Raw genomic sequence first — 7,617 nt, forward strand, 5'->3', positions numbered from 1 at the left:
ATGAGAGAGCCTGTTGCTGACACAGGAGAGATGTGCAGGGAGGAATGCTGAAGTCTTTCAGTCACATACTGTGTGTAGGAACGGCAGCACACACACACACACACACACACACACACACACACACACACACACACACTTTTGCCTCAGGCTGTGGTGCTTCAGTGTGTAGTGTATGCATGCATCTATGTTCTGGATGTGTATGCTATCCATATATGCACATACATGCACATACATACCAAACACACACACACACACACACACACACACACACACACACACACACACACACACACACACACACACACACACACACACACACACACACACTGACAGAGAGGGAATACAGGGCGACAGGTCTATCATAGGTGCTGTGCGTGTGTGTATCAGTATATGTGTGCATGTATACGTGTAGTGTGGCGGGGTGGGAATTTTAAACATGAGTCTTGTGGGCGACAGGTCTGTGTCGAGTACGGATGTACCAGGGTATGTGAGTGCATATGTACTTTCACAAGAGTGTACCACTCTGTGTGAATGTGTGTGCCTGTACCTTGTGTGTGTGTGTGTGTGTGTGTGTGTGTGTGTGGGTGTGGGTGGATGTGGGGCACGTGCGTGTGAGTGTGTGTGGGAGTGTTGTATTATTGAGTAAGGAACCCCTGAAAGCAGTGCCGCTGGAGCAGGAGATGGTGTGTAAAACAGGCTCTTGCTCTCTCTCATGCGTGCGCTCAGACACAGGGCTGGGGTGTAGCTAACAGAGTAGAGAGGCAGCAAGCTCAGCCCCTACACTGACAGGTCTCCGTGTGACTCATCTCTGAGGTTAGAAGCACAGTGTGTATGTGTGTGTGTGTTTATGTTTAGTGTGTGTGTGTGTGTGGAGGGGGTGCTTTTGGATGTGCTGCTCTCTCTCGCTCTTTTTTATCTCTGTTTTTCTGTTTCTCTCTTTCCATCCCTCTCTCTGTTTCTATCTCTCTGCCTATCCTCTGTCTCCTCTCCTCTTTAACTCTGTCTGTGTTTCCCTCTCTCTCTTTTCTCATTTTTTTTTCTCTCTCCCCCTCTCGTATCTCTCTCTCTCTGTCTCTCTCTTGTTCCCTCTCCTCCTCTTCTGGTATGTGATGGGAGTGGAAACAGCATGAATATTCAATGAGCGAAAAAAAAGAGCAAGGACCTGCAACAATGGGCTTTGATCTAAATGAGTCAGAGAAAGAGGCGCAGGATTAGTTAGAGGAGACCAGCGGGGTGAGCGAAAGAAAGACACGGCGGCGGCGGTGGAGGCGGCGAAAAGAGAAGGAGCGCAGAACGGCGGGACTGACGGTCCTCCGCGCAGCTTAAGGCACTGTGTGTCCTCGTCGACGGTGTTGAGGCTGTCGGGGACAGTTTTCACCAAAAAAGTAAACAAACAGGCTCTGAGCTTCATAAGACACAGAGAGGGTGTGTGTGTGTGTGTGTGTGTGTGTGTGTATGTGTGTGTGTGTGTGTGTGTGTGTGTGTGTGTGTATTTGAGTACGTGCCCATGGGTGTATGTATGTGTTTGCGTTCTTGAGTTTGTAAGTGTGTGTGTGTGTGTGTGTGTATGTGGATGTGTGCGTGTGCGTGTGCGTGTGCGTGTGCGTGTGCGTGTGCGTGTGCGTGTGCGTATGCGTGTGCGTGTGTGTGTATGTGTATGTGTATGTGTATGTGTATGTGTATGTGTGTGTGTGTCTATGTGTGTGTGTCTGCAGGTGCACTGGCAGAGTGCCTGTGTAATTAAGGGCAGACATGATTGTGTGTGCATCGGAATGTTTGCGTTTGAATGTGTGTGTGTGCGCTGTGAGGTGAGGTATACATAAGAGTGTGTGTTTGCATATGTTGCACACACATGTCCTTGTCTGCTCAGCATGTGTCTGTGTGTGTGCACATGTGTAAATGAGCACGGATGCATGCAAGTGTATCACGGCGGATGTGTGTTACCATGTGTGTATGCTTCTACACGCGTGCTAAATGTGTGCATGTAAGTATGTGCGTTTCTCTGTGTGTGTGTGTGTGTGGCAGAAGCGAGCCCTTGCAGCCGAGCGAGTGTTGATGCTCACTGACACTGCGGAGACCTCAGGTGTGCCACGGGCCTGATGCAAAGTGACGGGAACAAAAGAAAGAGTTTAAAGCCCCCAACGCACACCACATTTCATGACATTACATCATTCATTTGCCTGCCGTTAAAAGCCGGGCTGCGTCACCGACTCCGGCAACTGCTTTGGTGAGGCAGCGCGGGTAACCTGCTGAGTGAGAGAGCCTGTCTCACATACACTAGGCAGAGGACCACTTCTCTAAAAAAATGGCCTTGAATATGCCAAACCTTCAGAATCTATAAGACAGTGTTTTCAGGATTGTAATTATATAGTTTAACATTATAGCGTTGTATATGAGGCCTATATACAGTATATATAGTATAATGTACTATATGTGTATGTTTTCAGGAAAATCTTGACATACTGTTCTGCACATATGGAGATGTACTGTAACAGACTTTTTCTCCAAAAAGGCCTCGCAATGTGGTACCTAACAGTACAACTCCCACACAGACAGTTGTTTTCTTTTTTTCCATGAGTTCCTGAGCTACCTTGACCAATGACGGTCCCTCCCCATACGAGCGCGGTGAGGCTCGGAGTGCTGCGTGCGTGAATCTGTTCCCTTTTTTTTTTTCTCATCTCGTACCGTCCTGTCACGTCACAACGCACGGCGCATGCCAAGTGTGCCATCTGTTGCTATCTGCTTCGTCACTGCAGAAATTAATTAAAGGAGGATTTGGCACAAAACGGGATAGGAAGGGCGGGTGTTGGGGGGTTGAAAGGGGAGAGAGAGAGAGAGGGAGAAAGAGAGAGAGAGAGAGAGAGAAAGAGAGAAAAAGGAAGAATAACGCTGAGCACTCAAAGTGCTGCCTCTGGCACTGAGAGCTTCCTCCATCTTATCGGCTTCTCCTTGCTTTTTTTCTGAGGGTGTGCAGTAATTTAGTAGATATGAAAAAGGAGCCTCTCTTTCTCTCTCTGTCTCTCACTTTCTCCTGCTCCAGCGTAATGGAAAGACACAGAGACAGATGTGTCAGAGATACTTGCGAGCGACAGCCGGAAGCGCTGACAACACCGCCACAAAGCAAGCATATGCTAATGCTTAAAAAAAAAAAAAAAAAAAACCTCAACAACAATGTTTTCAACTTGCTTTTTAAAGTTTTGTTTGTTGTTAATCTTTTTTTATATGTGAATTAAAATGGGGGAAATATGGGGGGGGGGGGTTGTAGACTGCTCCGTAGATAACCTCCCGACCAAAAGCTCCTGTCATTCATCTTCGTTGCTGCGGCAACGGGCAGTGTGGCGCACCGTACTGGGGGTGACGCTGCTTGGTGGCGAGACAGGTGACTGACAGTGTCACAGCAGGTGAGCACCGCGGGCTCCCGGGCGACTGGGGCTCTGGCTGGGGATGAATGAAGAGAGGAGAGGAAGAAGGAGAAAGAAAGAGAAAGAGAATGAGAAAGAGAGAGAGCGAGGAAGGGAGATGGAGGAAGAGGGGGAGGGTCAAGTGTTATGTAACCGAGTCTGGTGTTTGATTTTCCGGCTCGTCATGCCAGCGAATCTCCTGCTGCCCTCCAGTGACGTCGGTGAGCTGAAGGTGAGCGGGGGTGTCTTCGGAGGTGAAGAGAGAAATGTCTTTGTGAGTGTGTGTGTGTGTGTGTGTGTGTGTGTGTGTGTGAGTGTGTGTGTTTGTGTGTGTGTGTGTGTGTGTGTGTGTTTGTGTGTGAGTGTGTGTGTTTGTGAGTGTGTGTGTTTGTGTGTGTGTGTGTGTGTTTGTGAGTGTGTGTGTTTGTGTTCTTGTGTGTCTTTGAATGTATGCTAGAATGTAAGTGTGTATATGTCTATGTGTTTCTTGTATGTATCTGGATGTGTGTTCGAATGTGTGGGTATATGTGAATGTGTGTGTGATTACTTGTGTTTGTGTGTGTGTGTGTGTGTGTGGCACTCAAAGGACCGTTTTGACTCTTGGGACCTCCAGAGTGATGTGCTGTGGGTTATTTATGTTTACACTAATTTAGCAGCAACTTTTATCCTAATTGAATTATGGTTCGGTGAAGGCAGCATACATTTTATCAGGGGCCCTCTGAGACTCTGAGAGTCTGACTTTGGTGTGGGAGTAGTTTAGCCACAAGCCCCAAAGTAGCTAACTCAGAATACGATTATTACACAATTCACAGCACCCCCCTGTCTCTCTCTCTCTCTCTCTCTCTCACATTTACATTTACATTTAGTCATTTAGCAGACGCTTTTATCCAAAGCGACTTACAATGTATACACATTTTACATTTTACACTGATGGCACACTGCACATCAGGAGCAATTAGGGGTTCAGTGTCTTGCTCAAGGACCCTTCGACAGGGAATCGAACTAGCAACCTTCTGCTTACTAAACGACTTCTTTACCTCCTGTACACACACACACACACACACACACACACACACACACACACACACACACACACACACACACACACACACACACACACACACACACACACACACACACACACACACACACACACACACACACACACACACACACACACACACACACACACACACACACACACACACACACTAAGACATACAAACACTCTCATCGAGACATCCACATTAACCTGAGACACACACATTGTCCTCTGACTGCTAACAGTGACAGAACAAATAACGTTCAGACAAACACATAACCCCACAGTCACATACATTCAGTAAACAAACACACCAGCCCTTGTACACACAAGTTCACACACACACACACACACACACACACACACACACACACACACGCACACACAGCCTGAAGTACACATCCATACACTCTTTCAATCTCTCCCTTGCTCTCGCTCTCTCTCAGCTACTGCAAACATCAAATTAGTCTCAGTCCGCATCACTCTGCATGTTATCCCTTGCTGCTCAACTCACTGGTCCATCTCTGCCTTGTGACAAGCAGAGAGGCCTTCTCCCTCTCTCCTTCTCTCCCTTTCTCCCTCTCTCCTTCTCTCCCTCTCTCCCTGAGCCTCTGGATCATAACTTCAGCTGTCGCTCTCATATCCCCTTCATTGATTGGAGGGATCTATTTTCTCATTTCGCTTAAGACGAAAGGTTCCTAAGACATCTTTATCCACGTTCGACGCAACGCCGCTTGGCGCTCCCAGCTGGCTCATTTACCATTTTTATAGACCACATGTTGCTTTGGATACTGAAATCTAACAAATAACTAAATATATAAATAAATAAAAACACATATTTATCCTAATCCGGTTTATCACATGTCGCTTGGCTCGACGCATTCTGGACCAATGTTGCGGCTGATAAGTATGCCAAGAGTGAGAGGGAGGGAGCGCGGTGTTATCAGCGGGTGCAGATAAGTCATTATCAGGGGGATGAGACGATGATATCCCCGCTATCAAAGACAACCTTAATTACCGATCCTAATCTGAAGTGGCATCAGACACTGGGTGCACCGCGCACCGTCCTCGTGCTGTTTTGAAGGTGCCTAAGAAAAAACAAACAGATTAAGTGTTTTTTTTTTCCCCTCCTCCCCGGCTTGAGAAAGACTTGAGAAAGTGTGTCAGGGGGAAAAAGTGTCGCTTAATTACTTTATCGGTAGTCAGTGGGAAATTTTACTCAGACTGAGTTGCAGTGTTGAGAGTGTGAACACATTCCGATGTTCCTGGAATGTCAGGAACATCCTGTGCTGTGCAGCAAAGCAGTCCAAGCAATCTCTCTGACACCAAAACAATACATTGAGGCACAGGCTCAAAACCAAGTGAAGATCAACAACAATGGAGTTCATACCTATGGGGTTTTTTGGGTAGCTCTTTCTAACTGGCTCTATCAGTCAACTCAAGCATACTAGCAGCAAGTTCTGTTGTGAAGGCCTTCACTGCAGCAAAAAAGGTCAAGTCTGAGCTAGAGCAAAATTTAGTTAGCTTCTGGGCCAAGTCTCACCGTTGTCATTGACGACAAAGTGCATTGTGACATCACACGTAGTGGACTGTTGCTCATCTGTGCTCGGCTTGTTGTGGCTGTCCAGTGGCGTGAAGAGAACAGGTGCCTGTTTCTCGCCGATCGTTACAGAGTTAGCGATGCTCGCCGTGTTCAAAGTTGTGTTGTCCTTGGTTCCTCTGGCTGCACCCCCCCCCCCGGACCCAACTCTGCAGCGGCGACGGAGGAGAGACAGCCCCAGGTTGGACGGCTTTCTCTTGTGCATTGCAGCAAGACTACATCATTAATGGCAGGCAGAGAGAGAGAGAGAGAGAAAGAGAGAGAGAGAGAGAGAGAGAGAGAGAGAGAGAGAGAGAGAGAGAGAGAGAGAGAGAGAGAGAGCGAGAAAGCCAAGCTTAGCCACGGAACAGCAACACATGGAGCGCTTTGCCTTGTTCTCTGAGCCAATGTTCATGTACATGTTTTTCAGGTCCACTGACTCCCAGGGCTCCAACAGGAGGGAAGGGAAGGGAGAGGGAGAAAAGGGGGAAGGCGGCAATGGGGAGAGAGAGAGAGAGAGAGAGAGAGAGAGAGAGAGAGAGAGAGAGAGTGAGAGAGAGAGATTCTGATGCTATTTCAGCACTTTCTATTCCAATCGATTCAACAGTCCCCAATGGGAAAGATCAGGAGCATTGTGTTCACAGCTGAGAAGCATGGATCCATGCTCACACACACACACACACACACACACACACACACACACACACACACACACACACACACACACACACACACACACACACTGTGCTCATGAACAAACATACATACTGTACACATACACACACCACACACTTATACTTATAACCCCCCACACACATACATTGAAACATGCGTTGCTGTTGTTAAAACACATACACAACCAAACAAACAAAGACACATACACACAAACACACACACACACTAATGTACACATCACAACACACACAGGAGAGATTGTGCATCATTATGAGTTTGGACTGTTAAGTAGTGTTGAGAGAGAGTTGGCCCTGCTATCTCCATACAGCACACACACACAGACACACACTCTTGTTTGCTATCTGATTATCGGGTGCAGGCTGCAGCAGCAACAGCAGCAGCTGTGGCTTCTTTGTGAAGCACAAATCCTCGGGGGATTCGACCTTCAAGGGGGCTCGAAAATAAAAGATAAAACAAGGTCCACAGCAGACGAGAGCGTCGACGGCGAAGTTACTCAAACTTCGGGATGACTCACTGCCGTGGAGCGGTCGAGACGAGCAGGACTCCAGCAGAGCAGCCTGCCTGGCGGCCCCTAAGATCACTGCGCTGGAGCCAGAGGCCGGGGCGTCCTTTATGCCAAAAGGTCAGCCCCGATATCCACAGCCTGCCGTCTTGTGCATGACTAATGGGGATTTGATCCGGGAGTCACATCCTCAGCTGACCTTAGATCAGCTCCGCACATAGACACCTTAAAGCAAAGACAATGGCTCCTATCATTCAATTATATCCACTGCAGATGCTGCGGCCAGTCAGGCTTTGCTCATTAGATTAAAAACTCTGTAAAGCGCACTGAGGCGGGACAGGTCCGACCGACCTGAAATAGCCCTAATGGTGATTTGAGTGCGGCCCGGTGGAATGGT

Source organism: Clupea harengus, chromosome 19 (assembly GCF_900700415.2).
Source record: "Clupea harengus chromosome 19, Ch_v2.0.2, whole genome shotgun sequence".
NCBI lineage: Eukaryota > Metazoa > Chordata > Actinopteri > Clupeiformes > Clupeidae > Clupea > Clupea harengus.